The sequence below is a fragment of the Jaculus jaculus genome, chromosome 4 (assembly GCF_020740685.1).
Source record: "Jaculus jaculus isolate mJacJac1 chromosome 4, mJacJac1.mat.Y.cur, whole genome shotgun sequence".
Classification (NCBI taxonomy): domain Eukaryota; kingdom Metazoa; phylum Chordata; class Mammalia; order Rodentia; family Dipodidae; genus Jaculus; species Jaculus jaculus.
The window spans coordinates 90808645-90826005 of record NC_059105.1 but is presented as its reverse complement, the minus strand read 5'-3'; the positions used below and the strand labels follow the sequence as shown (position 1 = coordinate 90826005).

General features: G+C 38.3%; 1 non-coding gene across 1 annotated transcript; it reads right to left on the bottom strand.

The window, feature by feature from the left end:
* Positions 1-969: 969 nt before the first annotated feature.
* Positions 970-1104, bottom strand: LOC123460496. The gene has a single exon (XR_006637046.1). It is a non-coding gene; the product is annotated as a small nucleolar RNA SNORA70 (small nucleolar RNA).
* Between the last annotated feature and the right edge of the window lie 16257 nt (positions 1105-17361).

Below are 17361 nucleotides of genomic sequence, written 5' to 3'. Positions count from 1 at the left end.
CCATTATAGTAAAAAAGTGAAGCCAATTAGGCAAAGCTCTCCAAATACCTACATTGTTTTCCTTTAAACACATTTCCTTTAATACATTGTGTTGATTACTTTTCTCCCTGACTTGTATGAAATTTTGAGTGGGTCTCAGAGCCTTTTAAGTTACTCTTTATTCTCTAGTAATTAATAGCTCTCTAGTCATAAAGCTTCAAGGTCAAGTATAATAACCTAAATCTATTGTCTTCTTTCGTTTTCTTCCATTACCCAGCCAGGGCCTGACCAAAGATTGGAAGCCTGTAGGGGTGTGTGTATGTGATGTGGTATCTCCTCTTACAGCCTCTAGCTGGGTTGCTCTTTCTGTATGAGTGTGAGGTGGGGAGGAGAATTGAGGGTCAATGTAGATCTTCCTGATGTGATTTAAATGCTCACAGTTGATTCATCAAGAGGGTGTTTGGAGTGATTCCCCTCCTCTGTGAGTGCCAGACCTGTGTGAGAAAGAGATGACAACTTCAGCACTACCCTCAGTTTCTCATCTCATGGGTCACTTTATCCCAAGTAATCCTTTATGCACTGATAGGTTTTTGTTTGTTTGTTTGGATTGTGAGATTTATTGAGTCAACATGATTGGAAGGTTCAGTAGTGGGAGCTCATGGGACCACTACTGGGGTATATTTGGCCCCACAGCCATAGGGTTGAGCTGCTTCTTAGCTACCATATCTTCAAATCATCTGCATTGAGCTTGGCGAAGCCCTGCTTCTTTGAGATGTGGATCTGCTGGTGGCCAGGAAGCTTGGACTTGGCTCTGCACAGGGCCTCAGTCACATGCTCTTTGATCTGCAGCTTGGTGCAGATGGTCACGATGACCTGGCCAATATGAACCCTGGCCACTGTGCCCTTGCACTACCCCAAAGCATACTGCATACCTGTCTGGATCCTAGATTGGGAATAGCATGAGATTAGAAATATGAATATCCACTTGGAAACTGTCTCCAAGGTCCCTTAGGGTAGTGTGTACAAGCAATAGGTTACTACACTCCCAAGGAGGCTGCTGTTTGCAGCCACAGCACACTGGGCCACCATGAGGAAAGGAACCCGGTTGGCTTAATTGGCTTGTTTTTGACTGTGACACACATATAGAACACTGGATTCCTGTTTTTTTTTTTTTTTTTGCTTTTAAATCTGTATTGCCCTTAAAGCCCAGTCTAGCCACAGTGTCCTACATCAGTATTATTTATACTCTCTTAAACTCTGAGATATACTTGTCAAACTGACCAAATTTCATGGTGACATTCCTCTCACTTGGCTCAAGGCAAAGAAGCAATCTTTCTCTTTTGTGGAGCCAAACCTCCAATAAGTCTCTCAAGAGGATTATGCTCCAGTGTCTCCGGCTCCAGACTTTTCATCTGATGGAGACCACTACTGCTGGCAGAGGTGGCCTCGCAAGCTTAAGCAGCTCTTCACAAGCTTCTTTTTAGTTCACTGCTATATAAGGCCTAGGCCCTTGGAGATTTGTCCAGAGCCAAAGGAGAGAATGCCATTTGTTATCTATTAATGGTTCAGTTTTGCTTCAGAACATGGAGGATTCTTGCTCTTTGCTGTTTGGGTATTAATAATATTTCTCTAATCAGTCACATTTCTGGTTCAAAGGATCATAAGTGGCATTGTGAGAAACATGGAAAGGAGTAGGTTTAAAAAAAAGCCCTGATGCTCTCTGAGATAAAACTGACAGTATAATACAGGGAGAAGTGCACATGGCAAAGAACTGTTAAAAACACAATGTAGGGCTAGAGAGATGGCTTAGTGGTTAAGGCACTTGCCTGTGAAGCCTAAGGACCGAGGCTTGATTCTCCAGGACCCATATAATCCAGATGCCTAAGGTGGCACATGTTTCTGGAGTTTATTTGCAGTGGCTGGAGGTCCTGGTGCACCTGTTCTCTTCTCTCCAATAAATAAATAAAAATGAGAACAAAATTTAGTATTATCTTGGAGGTAGAAGGAAAGCTAACAGGGAAAGGAAGTTAAGTTAAAGGATAAATGATGAGGGCTTTGAACCTGTTTAAGATGGGCCCTGAAGAACAGGAAAGGATCAGGAGTTGTATGCAGCTGGGTATGACATTTCCCAAACAGTCTATTGCTGACCCAGAAGATACTTTTATTCGTAGGTAAAGTGGTTCTTCAAATTAACCATCTAGTTATTTTTTGTTGGAATATATTCTACTCTACTCACTTATACAGTTAGGCTTCCTATGACATCTACCCTAGGTGAATCATTTATTAGCAGCTACCTATGAATCACGTGTTAAGTAAAAGGCATACAGTGGCTGGAGAGATGGTTCAGTTACATGCAACCATGAGGACCTGAGTTTGGGTTGTCATTACTCATATGGAAATCCAGGCATGGTGGCATGTTTTTGTAACCCAAGAGCTTGGTAGGCAGAGACAGCAGGGTCCTTGGGGATTGATGGCTAGCTGGTAGCTGAATCAGTGAGATCCAGGCTCAGTGAGAGAGTCTATATGAATATAAAGAGCTGGAGAGTAAATTGAGAAGGCATCCATTGTTGACTTCTGGCTTCCACACACATGCACATAAACATATGTGCCCACATACACACAAAAATGCACACACACATGAAAAAATAAAGATGTATTGAGAACATAAGGTGATGGCAGACTCTTCCCTCAAGAGGATTTCAGTTGAGGTAGCTTAAGGCATGATCAAATTAAATCTACACAGAATAATGAACCTAAGGACATTAAATGATGACTTATTGTTTCCTTGGATAAGAGAGGCAAGGCCAAGGGAGAAAGTGGCTTCAGGGCTACCTGTCTATAATGGCAGACCTAGAGCCAGAACTCATTTCTCGAATGCTGCTTCTGCTACAGTACAGCTTATCTCAAAGAAAAAAAAAAAAAAAAAAAAAAAAAGCAGTGCCTCCGGACAATATTACAGAGTCCTGCAGCATTCGTTTCATTAAAACATCTACATGTGGGAAGGAGCATATGAGTATCCTGTCTCCAAATTATAAGACTAGCAATTGTGGAAAACTTTCTGACACAGAAATAAATAAAACATACTAGTTAGAAACTCACTTTCTGTAGTATGGAAATTCCTGGAAAAGATGAAAATTGATTTACCGTCTGACCCAGCTATCCCACTCCTCAGTATTTACCCTAAAAACTCCACTCTATACTTCAGAGGTACTTGCTCAACCATGTTTATCATGACTCTACTCACAGTAGCTAAGAATTGAGATCAACCCAGATGCCCATTGGTTAATGAATGGATAATGTAGATGTGGCACATTTACACAATGGAATTCTACTTAGCAATAAAGAAAAATGAAATGGTGAATGTCACAGGAAAATATGAGGTTTTGGAAAAGATCATCCTAAGTGAGGTCACACAGACTAAGAAAGACAGACATTGCATGTTTTCTGTCATATGTAGCTCCTAATCTGGACCACTGGAAGATGAGTGTAAAAGGCAGTAAGAATTAGGACTATGGGTGTGTAGCTAAAATGAACCAGGAAAAAGAGGAACCAGTAAGGGAAGAGAGAAGGGGACACCAGACAAACCAAAAGAGGGAAGGAATATTGGAGTGGGACAGAGGGTTGGGGGTTGTCAAGGAAAGGGAGGGTGGGGAGAACTACACAAAACCAAAGACTAAAGCAGTCAGCATAATGGGAACCTTCCTCCTGAAAAACAATACAGGAGATAGAATCCTAAACTAACCATTGTGGATGGGACAGACCAAAAATGCCTAGTATGAGGTAGAGAAACCTTAATCCTTAAACCATGGGCTCTAGTGTGTGGATCCCAGGGCTAGATCTGGGTTAACTCTTACAGTGAGCAGTTGGCCAGGGTGATCCACAAGATCCCCCAGAACAATGCAGGCCTTTGATAAGCACTTGGTTATCAGATAGCTGAAAGGTAAGACCCTGTTGCTGAAGACACCAGCAGAATTGATAGACAAGATGGGAAATTCAAGGAAAGCCAGTCCTCTCCTGGAAAACCCTCATGGTGACAGAAGATGCTATGGGAGCTATCAGGTGACAATGGTCACCAGCTACATGAATTAGCAGGAGACCTTGCAAGCCATGCTATCCACCAGCTGGATAAGAACTACACACATGTGCAATAGTGGCATATAGCCTTTGTGGATAACTAACTGTCTTCCAGTTGGATATGAGTCCTGCTCAGTGGGAGAAAACTCATAACTGGCACTGGGAACCAAGTCAGCACCCTTGGTCAGGACAATCCCAATGCCCAGAGAATCTCCCAGCATTCCCTATACAAGTTGAGTGTGTGGCCTCATCAAAATATCTCTCACGCTCTTAAGCATATCCTCTTTAATCACAATTGCTTTCACCCTTGGTCAGAAATTCTGTTTTATTTTACAAATGCCAGAGAATGCTGGGGAGATCCAAGATCCATCAACAGAAAAAAAGAGTTGAATGCTTGCAAGAAGATATGCCACCTCTCCTACATTTACCACGGTCCAGAAGAAACTGTGGAGGAAACAGTCACATGAATATTTCTCCCAATGCTAGCCTGACATCTGCATCCAGGAAAACAGTGAAAAACCCTGTGAATTGAGACACATCATAGCAGATATACAGAGGCTGCAGAGAAGTCAACACTAACCAATAAAACACCTGCCAAGGCTAGGAACTGTTGCAGAAGAGGGGGCAGGAAGATTGTGAGAACCACAAGGCAGGTAGAAATACTTTGAAGCACAACTCCTCCCCCCAAGAGACAGAAGCCCTAATTACCCCCACACTGAACACCATTAACCCTACTGAGAAGGGTCTCCAGGAAAATGGGGACCAGGGGAGAAAACATACTACAACTTATGTTAAAAATGAATTAGTTAAAAAAGAAAAAGAAATCCCATTTCCATCCAAAAAGAGCCTGTTACTAAATATTTACCAGCATACTATAGTTTATAAAAATAGATGTTAAAAGTTTAAGAAGTTTCTTCATAAAGCATGTGATTAGGTGTTATGGCTAAATGGGATTTTGGCAAGTTGATAGGAAATGAGGAGACGTATTTGAGTGAGGATGTATGGAGAGAACGGTGTTCTCGGCTATATACCTAGGATAGTTTGGTTGTATAGAGGAAATGTAGAACAGGAGTTTCAAACCATATGCTTGCAACTCAAGGCTAAATCAACAAAGTGAAAATATGAGTGGAATTATGAATGCTAGGGGATGTTGGGATGCGTGGCAAACTGGAAAGTAAGCTCTCCCTGGCATCTAGAAATCTGGTGCAATCAAGCGGGCCCTAGGAAGTGTCTGTCACTTTTCTTCTGCAGCTGTCACAAGTTTGTTTCCTTGACACAATGCAAACAGAATTTAACATCTTAATTTATTTACCACTTCCTACTCATCTTCCTTCTATACTTTCAATTGGAAATGCTTATAAAGTATTATTATCACTACTGTATTTCTCAAAAAATCAATCATCATTTTTCTAGTTATTATGGGCTATTTATATTTAAGTTTACAAAACCATTCTCAGTTTGATCATTGTATTTCAAGTGTAATAAAACTCCCAGTGAAATGAAAAATTGTTTATATTTTTAGAGAAGTTCATATTTACAGGTATCTGAAAAAATTCTGCTAGAAAAACATAAAGTTAGCATATATTTAAAGAAAGAATTAAAAACATACTATTTAATTGAAATTTTCTCTTATAATATCCCCAAATATCAAATAGACTTTAAAACCCATTTCTTTTTTATATTAATCTGTAAGGATAACTCCACATTGATCAATAGCTATTTTGTAAAAACAAGAATTGCCTTATTCAAAGATAGCTTTACCCCAGGATATTAATTCTATAGGCAATTACTTAAAAAATAAAAATAAAAAAATCAATGAAATGAATGAATTGATCTCCAGAGAACTGTCCTATAAAACATATCTTGTAGATTTTAGCAGAAAAGTACTAAACTCTTAAAATTCCCTAGAGTACCTCAAAGCTGCTCAACAAAAATGTTAAATAGCTTTTTGCAAATGTTTCTTAAGCCTTTTTCATGATAATCATGTTAGAACTGAGAGAGACACTGTTGATGTTTCTGCCTTCATTCCATGTTATTTCTAGCCTAGAGAAGGGGGTGATTGGTGTCCCCCTGGAGTTGGCTGAGCAAGAATGGGGAAGATGTCATGGAGTCATTTTGGCCTTCAGGCACTGGGCAATGGTGATTCTGTCAGGACCATCTAGTCCGCTGTTCTGATGTCACCAGTCCAGGTGGACACTAAGTGGAAAACCATGTAGAAAGAGGTTTCAGCTTCTGGTTTGCTTGTCTCTATAAATCTGCCAGAGATGCAAATGCTTAATAAATATTTTCTGTAAAAGTTAGGAAAGGAGAGGCCAGATGTTATAGATTTTCTCATAAATTTTAGGTCCTCTTCATCTTGGAAGCTGGGCCTTAGCCCACAGCTCCAGACGTCTCCCTGGATCCCACTGCAAAGGAGATCAGCATCCAACAGATTCTGCACAGTAGGCCAGAAATTAGCAAAAAGGCTTTGCTAGTGAGGTAAGGATTGAATACCAAAGGATTTCTAGAGCTTGAAAATCTCTGAATTTTCCTGTGAAGAAAGACTGGACCTCCAAAGTAGACTCCTCCCTCAAAGGCCCTCTTTGAGAGGTACCATGTACTCTATGAGGTCCTGTGAGCTGCAAGGATATAACAAAAGGTACAGGGTGTGACTATGCAGCTTTGTCAAAGGACTGATAGCACTAACACTTTCTTGTTATACCAAGATGAAATGTGTTGAGATATGCCAAACTGGTTATTTCTGGTTGAGGCTGCCAGCATGTTTACACTTTTTGAAATTCTAGCCTTTTGCTATTTTGCTTACATTCCTTTCATTTACTCTTTTTTTTTCCTTCAAGGTAGGGTCTCACTCTAGCTCAGGCTAACCTGGAATTCACTATGGAGTCTCAGGGTGGCCTCAAACTCACGGCAATCCTCCTACCTTTGCCTCCCCAATGCTGGGATTAAAGGTGTGTGCCACCATGCCCGGCTTCATTTACTATTTTTTTGGAACGTATCTTGTCACAGGTATGACTTGGGTGCTAGCTTCTGTTGCCCTGAAGCATATACCATGAGTCTACTTTCCTTTCCATCCTTCTAAATCATCCACCATACACCCACCTATTAGCTTCCATCTCCTAATACTTGTATATCGTAGTCTAGTGTCTCTTTCTCTAGTTTTTTTTTTTTTTTTCTTTTTGGATTTTCAAGGTAGGCTCTCACTCTAGTCCTGGCTCACCTGGAATTCACTAGGTTGTCTCAGGCTAGCCTTGAATTCACATCCTATCACTGCCTCATGAGTACTGGGATTAAAGGTATTAAGCCACCATGCCTGGCTTTTCCCTAAGATCTGGAAAGAAGCTATGCTCATGACCCTTAACCAGGAGAACAGAAGTGATAGGGAATTAACAAACTCTAAGAGCAGTCCTCAGTTTGGCTTGAGGAGGTAAGACATAAATTCACCACCTTCCATGTCCCATGGATGCAATAGCTTGAAGTCTCTGTGTTATGATATTCCCAGAGTTCCTCAGTGAGATTAAGCTCAAGTTACCTGTGGTGATAGTTACATAGAAAAGCATCCTTTCATTCCTTCCAACTACCATACCTGTATTTTTCAGGTTTCCAAAGAGGCTATTTGCATTCCAATCCTTGTGTCAGCATGCCCTCCTAGAAGAACGTAAGCTAATGCATCTATCTTTGCTCTCTTACCCCTTCTGTCTTGATATAGGATATAAATATACCAAGAATTTATAATCATGTTAGATAGTCAATAGTTCTGAACCATAACCTTAGAAGCCAAGATTGTTAAAGTTCCAGACTCATTTCCAAAGAAGCTAAGGTAAAAGTAGCAAAGATCTCTGTACCTTTTCAGGAATGATAATAGTCATTTTTGTACAGTTATGTGTTAGGGATGATGTGAATATCATATACATGTATATACATATGATATATATATCATATACATATATACATGTATATATAAATTTATCTTCATAGCAAAAAAATATGGGGTGGGTATATATTGCTACTGAATATGAATGAGGTGAAATAATTTACCCCAAATCAGTCAGCTCATAAAGAGCAAACTCCAAATTTAGACTCTTGCTAATGTCCATTTCCTTAGTTTGATATCTTCCTTTTCAAGGTTTCCTTGAAATAGTTGATTAGGCATAATGAACACTACTGACTGATTCAGAAATGCCATTGATTAAGACTCAGTTTCATAACTGTACAAGTATAGTTTATCTTTTAAAAGATTGAGCTGGGCATACAGTATGGGAGACATTCAGATTCATCCTGATGCATTTTTAACTCTTGGAAGAACACATAAGCATTCTCTTGCAGCATGGGTACTGTGCATTAAGAAAAGCTAGAAAAATAATTCAAAGTTTTAAAGCTTTATTTTCAGTGAGACATTTTGCTGTTGGACTAAAAAGATTACAGTAGATCATTATCTCTAAATTACATTGTAACCCGAGGCTCCAAGTTGTTGAGTCTGAGAAAACTGAAATTTAGTGCCCCTTTTTTAGATTAAACTATGTCTTCAAGTAATTTGCAGAAAATGGACATTCTGATAGATTTAAAGGAGAAAATGAAAGAGGAAACAAATTGGATTGTTCTTTCAGGCTTTTCCAGAGTTTAGAAATCTTAATTTAATGTGAACTTAGAGGTGAGGTGAGACAGGAGTAAAATGATGGTAGAAAAAAGAAGGAAATCACTGGGAACGAGGAATAAATTGCACATAGGGGTTTTCCAACAGTACTTAATGGTTGTAACTTTTACTTCCTATGTCCACTTATCTTGTGATTTATGCTTCCTGGAAAATTTTAATGGTGACACTATTACACATAGATTCTACGTTGTTGCCATTTGAAGGTGAGCTCCCTGCAACATGGAGATACAGTTTGTTAAAATGTATTTTCTTTCCATTAAGAAAAGAGATGCTATCAAATAGAATAAGCATTTGACTTTTCAAGATAATTACATGGTATGTATGTTTTTAATCAGGGTTGTCTTCAGGGATAAGCACCAAAAAATGAGCATTAAGATCTTTCAGGACTGATGGCATTTACTTTTCCATATAACAAGAAGTTTAAAAGTAGTTGAATGAGAGTGGACTGTGATTCAAGATGTGAATGTCAATTTCTTCACCTGTGAACTTTCTGCCCTGGTTTTAAGAAGCAGTGGTAGATTTATCAAATTTATGCTCAAAGCAGAAAGAAAGGGAGACAATGTGGACTTTCTCACATCTCATTCGCCAGAACTGGATTACACTGATAAGCCCTAGCTAAAATGGAGACCAGGAAAGGAAAACTTGTATTAGTTTTTCTGCCTACATAGTGGGGCTATAATAGGAATAGAAGCTAGGAATGGATTTAAAATTATCTAAGGATGAGTTTTCATGTCATGTCAGTATGTAAATAGATTCAATAAATATCAAATAAAGGAAAGCACATTTCAGAAAAGCAGAACAAATGAAGGACTTACTGATCATCATGTCTGAGGCTTAAGTAGGTTCGCCAGTAGGTAATGCAATCCTCTCACTTTAGGTCTTTAAACACTGGGTGAATGGACATTTTGACCAGTCTCCTGTGGAGAAGATTTAAGCCTCAGTAGATATGAGGTTGAACTTGATATCTTTAGGAGTTGTCTTAAAATCTTCAGGGTTCAGTGATTCTCTCTGTGTTTTGTTTTCTTGCAATTTGATAATTTTCTCTCTGTGGCTCTTTTAGCTGTCCTGTCCTTTGGCACAAATCCACTTTACTTTTATCTTAACATTAGTCTCTCCAAAGAAAATATCTTTGTCTTTAATTGCACTCACATTTTAGGAAAAGCATTTTTTTTTTTTTTCTCTCAGCTATGTTGACAGAATTGAAACAGGAAGTTTTTTTTTTTTTTTTTTTTTTTTTAAGGGGAAGATGGTTTTGAAAATTAATTGTTTAACCTGCAAAGACTTCAGCAAGACACACACTGTACAATAGGGATGCCCATTTCCATAGCAATCTCTGATTGTCTCATATTTATGTTTTCTTTTAGAGTATCAGCTTATTAAAGAGTCTTGTGTGAACATTTTCATGAAAGACAAATTGAAGAGAAAATCATAAGGAATGAGTTGGTATTTTGGGTTGGGTAATATTAAACACTTTGAATTTTTGCTGCATAAATACTTCGTTAAGATAGAAGAAGACTGGATTATGATCATGTTAAGAAAAAAATGAAATTCATTGTTTACTCTGCACTGTGTCATATTTACCTTCTGAAATCAAATAACTATTCTTTTCTCTTTTTCCCAAGGAAGGGTCTTGCTGTAGCACAGGCTGACCTGGAATTCACTATGGAGTCTCAGGCTGGCCTCTGACTCACAGTGATCCTCTTATCTCTGCCTCCCAAGTGCTGGTATTAAAGGAGTGTACCACCATACCTGGCCTCAAATGACTGTTTTAGATAGACCTTATAAGTGTTGAGACAGAGAACTTTTATTATTATGACCCTCCTTTCACAGATGCACCAGGAATGACCAATTAAAAAGAATGTGTAGCATAGAATTTAAGGGGAAAAATCCTGAACATGGATTTGTCAAAAAAAAAAAAAAAAAAATCAAGCCAGGCGTGGTGGTGCACACCTTTAATCCCAGCACTTGGGAGGCAGAGGTAGGAGGATTGCCTTGAGTTCGAGGCCACCCTGAGACTCCATAGTGAATTCCAGGTCAGCCTGGGCTACAGTGAAACCCTACCTTGGAAAAGAAAAAAAAAAAAAATCAAGTAGAATAAAAACTGAGATATTTTTCTTCATTTCCTGTCAGGCATGATTAAAGTAGTTGATTTCATTCATTCTGTACTGGTGAGGGTATGAGAAAACCTTTTCATTTATTTCTTGTGGATTATAACCTGGTTTAAGTAATTTCAGGGCAATTTCTAGAATATCTGTTCAAATTTGTAAGAAATGTAGTCCTTGACTCAGAAATTCTACCTCTAAAAATTTATCCTTGTGAAATCCTTATATGATCTGAAAAACATAAGCCAAAGAACTGCATTTCAATATTATTTGTAACAGTGAAAAACTGTGGACATCTAGTGATTGATCAGGTAGTGGTTGAGAAAAATATTCATAAATGGCAAACTATGTAGGTTTTTTAAAGTAACGTGATCCCTGAAAAGGAAAATATCTATGATATATAGCAAAAGAAAACTAGAATATTATATGTAGCACAATTTCCTTTTCATTAAAAATAGGCATATGATGTATTCATTTTCTAAAATTTTGAACTTGATTCCAGGACTATCTAGCTAGTAAAAGCTCTATTAAGAGTATTTATTTCATGTTAAATCTCTAAAAGCCATTCATCCAGCCCTATGAATAATAAATGTTATTGCCAGTGTATATAGGCAAATGATGGCTTGAAATATTAGTAAAAAGGAAACTGCTAGTTCTGGTCTTTGCAAAAGTAATTTGTAATCTTAGTTAAATTAACTATATTCAGGGTTTGGATTTTTGAGAAGCTTAAAGATGAGCTGAAATATAATAATAGTGAGTACTTCTGTACAAACATATCAGTAAGTCAGCCTATAGTTGCTTCTTGTCTTCCTTCTTTGCAAGTTGTTTCTAATATTTAATTTAATATTGTTTTAATATTAAGTTATTCTAAGCATGCTATCTTTACATTATTAAATCCACTAAGTAATTGCATAGTAAATCTCTTATTAGATGCTTATCTTGAAGAAAAATAATTTTCTCCACTTTTTAGTATCTTGTAACAGCCATAAAAATACACTTCCTTAGTGAAGGAAGCAAAATTATGCAGAACAACTTTCTTAATACAATTATTTTCTTTTGGGTTTTATCAGCTTTCTCACATGTACTCTATCTTTTGTGCTCAACTGGGCTTTGTATGTACTTGATTAGAAAAACATTGCTCTTTTCTCATATTAAATGTTTTGGTGTGATAATTTGTACTTTAATGGATGAGACTAGTTGTGAGGGAATGAGCAGTTGGTATTTTTTTCCATTTAATTTATTTTTTAGCACTAGATTATTTTTTTGTTTGTTTCTGATTGTATCTTTACTTTCTGAAAGATTTTTTTTTTGTTGAAAATAATATGAATTATTTTTCTCTTGTTACTGTGACAAAATGCCTGACAAAAAGGAAGGACCAGCTAGGCTTGGTGGCCACATGCCTTTATTTCTAGCACTTGGGAGGGGGAGGCAGAGGTAGGAGGATTGCTGTGAGTTGGAGGGCAAACTGAGACTACATACTAAATTCCAGGTCAGCCTGGGCTATCAAGACCCTACCTTGAAACTCCTACCCCTCAAAAAAGGAAGGTAGGGCTTATTTTTGCTTATAGTGCATCATCTATCAGGTGGGGAAGGCATGGTGACAAGAGTGTGAGGAAGCAGGGGCAGATGAATTCTGGTGCTTTACCAGTGTTCCCATTGTTTCTTTTGTATTTAGATCAGGACCCCAGCCCCTGGGGGTAGTGCCATCTAAATTCAGGGTGAGTCTTTCACTGTTTAGAATCACCCTCATGGATAGAGGTGTGTTCCTGTGGTGATTCCAAATCCAATCAAGTTTACAAGACAATGAACCATCACAACCACCCATGTCACGGACTTGAAATATCTCTGCTGTATGAATAGTTGATCACACATGCTGATATCATATTGCATGTATGCCAAAAGCTAAAATACTAAGAAAAAATCTGTTTTTAAAAGTTTCTTAATGTTATTTTGCAAAGAGTAATTTGACATTTGCCCAACACACACATCAGGGTATGGACTGTTATGTCACTTAACTGTTCATTATATTCAGTGGTGCTCAGCACAAAGGTGGTCACCTTGAGCAAGAGAAACATTAGTGCATTTCAAGTTCAGTACTTGTCACAACTTGTCAGGAAATAAAGTCCTTAATGTAGGTGTCTATAGGGCTTCCAAAACAAAAGATCAAGGTCAATGCCATTGAAACATAGCTAGTAGTCATTAGCTAATTTCATTTGAAAGATTGAATTAAAATTAACTAAATTACCAAGATTAATTACAGTCATTCAGAATGGAAAACTCTAGAAAGACTTGGAACATCTAGATTAAAATTGTCTGGTAGAAATATAACACAAGACATACATGTAATTTTAAGATTTTCAGTCACTACCTTGTATATAAAATGGATCAGTGGACAAAAATTTTTAGAATACCTGTTATTTTACTCAGCATAATAGAAACCCTATTCTTTAAACATATAATCTACTTACAATATTGAGATATTCAATATAGTTTAATACTAAGCCTTTGGAATCTGGTTTCTATTTCTTAATATGGCATATCACAATTATGAGCAGTCATCTCCTCAGTATCAGGGGCATCCAAAGGCTACTTTATTGAGCACTGAAGATCCAGTTTCTTAATTTTCTTAAATTTATTTTTATTTACTTGAGAGAGAGAAAGAGAGAGAGGGGGGGGGGATGGTCATGCCAGGCTCTTTGGTCACTGCAAACTCCAGGGGTGTGTGCTCCCTTGTGAGCATGTGTGACATAGGATGCTTGCATCACTGCATCTGGCTGATGGGAGACCCAGAGATTTGAACATGAGTTCTTAGGCTTCGCAGGCAAGCACTTTAACTGCTAAGCCATCTTTTCAGCCCATGAAGGCCTAGTTTTTAAAAGTAAAGCTGAAGAACTGTTCCTTTTAATCTATCTTGATGAAATACATAGAATGGGTAGCTTGTAATTATTATTAGATTAACTAGTAGATGTTTAAAATGACAACCAAGTCAATGTATATATATAGCACATTATTACTTAATCTTAATAAAGGAAAGGTAAATGGATATGTGGCTGATTCAGTGCCAAGGTGTAAGAAAAAATACAAGCTGCTAGTGCCTCCTATTATGTAACAAATAAAACTGTAACCCACAAATCCAAAGGGAAAGTTAAACTAATGAGCTTTGGTTGGAATAAGACCAATGGCGGAACCAGTTTGACCACACAAGCATTTCCTCTAGTCTCTTGGGGAGACAGATTTAAGGGCCACACTCTGGGAGTAGGGCAGAGAGCCAAAGGGCAAAACCAAGACCTTCCAAATGTCAGTTTTGATATGTTGCCCATCTGTTAGTCTCTTAATGAAGCTTGCTGAACTGACAGGCATGCTGGCTGGTGGGACATACAGTAGGGCTCTTGCAGTATCATATTTCCCCGAATGGCAGGATGATCTTGCACTTATACAGCAGTTAGCTTTTCAGAGCACAATTTCATTTCTTCTTCCACAATTTTTAAAGAAGGTTTTACCAATCAGGGCATACCAAGTAATCTAAGGTCAAAAATTTCATTTCAAGAAATGATGACTGAGTGATTACTAATTACGTTGAGCTTCAAGAGATAATGAGAACTGTTACTTGAGACCTTAGCTTGTATGGCCTCATATCCAGATCCTGGTCATTTAGTTCCAGGTCTGCTTCAGGCCAACACCTATGTCTTTATTCTGACTTCTCTACTCCAGGGTGTTGCTTTGCCTTGCCTTGGGAGATTATGATGGGCATTTTAACCCAGGCAGCTTTCTATGAACATGCCACTGTTACTGCTTCCAGAATCTTCTGGTGTTTCTTACAATTGCTTAATAATTTAGCAACAAATTAATCTTAAATAACATATAGTGTCCAAGAATTCAACCTTGTTTTAGTCTTCTCTGACATTACTCCTGCCTATTGTTAAACTAAATTTATAACCTTGGGATCTCTATATTTTGTACTGGATTTACTACAACAATTTTGATTCAAATTATAATTTATACTATGAATTATTGAGATTTGTTCGCTCATATTTTATATTTAATATTCCTAGAATTCATCACCTTTTTCAGATTAATTATTGGTTCCTAGATAAATACATGGAAGTCCCTCCTTTTGGACAAAAATGCGCGATTTTTCCCTCTTCTGTCCTGGGTAAAGGAATTTTCTTGTCGGTTTGACTAGGCTTTGAGAACAGGTTATTTCTCTTATGCTTCGCCTACTTTTCAATGTTATTGAAGACCATCAGAAATCACTACTGCAACTCTGATCCTAAGGAGACCAAAGAAGCTTGGTTTTGAAAAAGAATCCGTGGAAGGATGACTCAAGAATTAAAGTCCAGGTAAGGGTGTTTTGTTATCTTTTGATTTTGTTTTTAAAGTAAGAGAAGTTACCAGGTTGTAGTCAGAAAGAAGGTCCATGGCAGAAGGGGACATGCTTCTGTCACTGTTCTCAGTCCTTATGGTGATAGTGCCAAGGTTTAGGTGCTCTAGAGGTTTCATGAGAAAAAATCAAGATGGCAGAAGTGAAGAAGAGAAAGGATGATAGAATTTATGACAGACTCCTTCGATCTCAACTAGGTCATTAAATAAACTCCATGTAGACTTGAAAAAGTGAAACAGTTTTGAAAACAATGGAGAAAAGGCCCAGCTTTTGTATCAGAGGACCATCAGTGTTTGAACTCTGGCTTCAACCTCAAACACCCATTCACCTCAGATTATTTGAATCTCTGAAGGTAAGACCTAAGCATTGTATTTCTAGAAGCTTCACAAGTTTGTAAAGTGTAGCCTGGGATAAGAGTCTACTGGCACGGTGCTATGCTAGGATGATGGCTCTCTATTTCAGACAATTAGATCCTTCAGTGTGTGGCCAAAATCCATGTTTTTAAGAATTCTCCAGGTGGTTCCCATGGACACCTCTGAGAATAATTGCACCAGGGAACCAGAGCTAGCAATTACAAAAGCTTGAAGGGTGGAGACGGAAGGCTTTCCCTCAATGGTGGGATGCTCCTTTTTCTTACTTGAAATACGTAAACTCTTCTCCCCATCCCCAGCATGCCTCCCTATGACAAGACCCAAGAACAAATAATACTCTGGATTATTATAAATCTATAGACCATCTCATCACAGTCCTACATCCAAATCTGTCTTAAAATCTCAGACTGAACAGCTTGTGTTTTCCCCAGTGAACCTGTGAAGGGAAATTATTATTTATTTCTTGTGAAGTGCATGCTAAGAAAAGAAGACCCAATTTACCTTGGTGATCACTTGATCCACTCTTAGCTTAAAGGGAGACCAAACAATAGTAGATGGGACACACATGTTTAATGCAAACTTCCTCAAATGAATTAGTTTTTCATTCAAGTGTACCTGCTACCTATATCATCTATCCCAGTGAATGGTATCACTACCTAATGATATGCCTACGTTTAAACCTACCTGTTTCATGCTAAATTTACTAAGTAAATATGTCACAAGGCATTTAACACATTTACTGCACTAATCAGGGTTCACTAGAGGAGCAGAACCAATATAATGAATGTATGGTAAAGGCGATCTGTTAGATTGGCTTACATGAGAGAGGCTGGGTAGTATTGCGGTGGCTGGCTGCATTCTGGAGAGGCTGAGAACTCAGGAGCTGCTCACTTCCCAAGTCTGGTTATCTCCACAGTCCCAGGGATCTGTTGCGGAAGGCCTGTAGGGTTCCTGGAGAGTCACTGGTCTTCAGACCTCATTAGAAGGCTGACAAATCCGGGTTCTGATGGCAGTGTGGGATGGCAGCAGCAGGAAAACCGGATAGATATGTTGACCAATAGGAAGTGAGGGCAGGGAAGCAAGTAGCATCGATTCTTTTCCTGGAATCTCTTTACAAATGGGTTTCTGGCAGAAGATACTTCCTATTGGGGACAAATTGTTCCTTATCAGTCCTTGTAAATATCCACACAGATCCACCCAAATACTGTCTCTTAGTTAATTCCAGATCCAATCAAGTTGATAATTAAAATTAACCATCATGCTTATAGTGAAGATAAAATTCATGAGCCTTACGTAGTTTTAAAATTTAATTAGCCGGGCGTGGTGGTGCACACTTTTAATCCCAGCTCTGGGGAAGTAGAGGTAGGAGGATCACAGTGAGTTTGAGGCTACCCTCAGACTCCATAGTGAATTCCAGACAGCCTGGGCTAGAGTGAAGCCCTACCTTGAAAAACAAACAAACAAACAAAATTAATGAATTTAACTAAGAGAAAGGGAGAGAGAAAATGGGTACACGAAGGCCATTGCAAATGCGCTCCAGAAACATGTGTCACCTTGTGCATCAGGCTTACTTGGGTACTGGGGAATTGAACCACGGTCCTTAGGCTAGGCAGGCAAGCACCTTAACTACTATGCCATTTCTCCAGCCCTCTATGTAGTTCTTTTAAATTCTTTTGATGTTTGCCTGGTGGTCACAAACACCGTTACAATCAATCAGTCCTCAAATTCTATTTTAATCTCTTTTCTTTATACCGACACTCCTACAGCATTCATACCACCAACAACTCAATGCATCAATTCCTA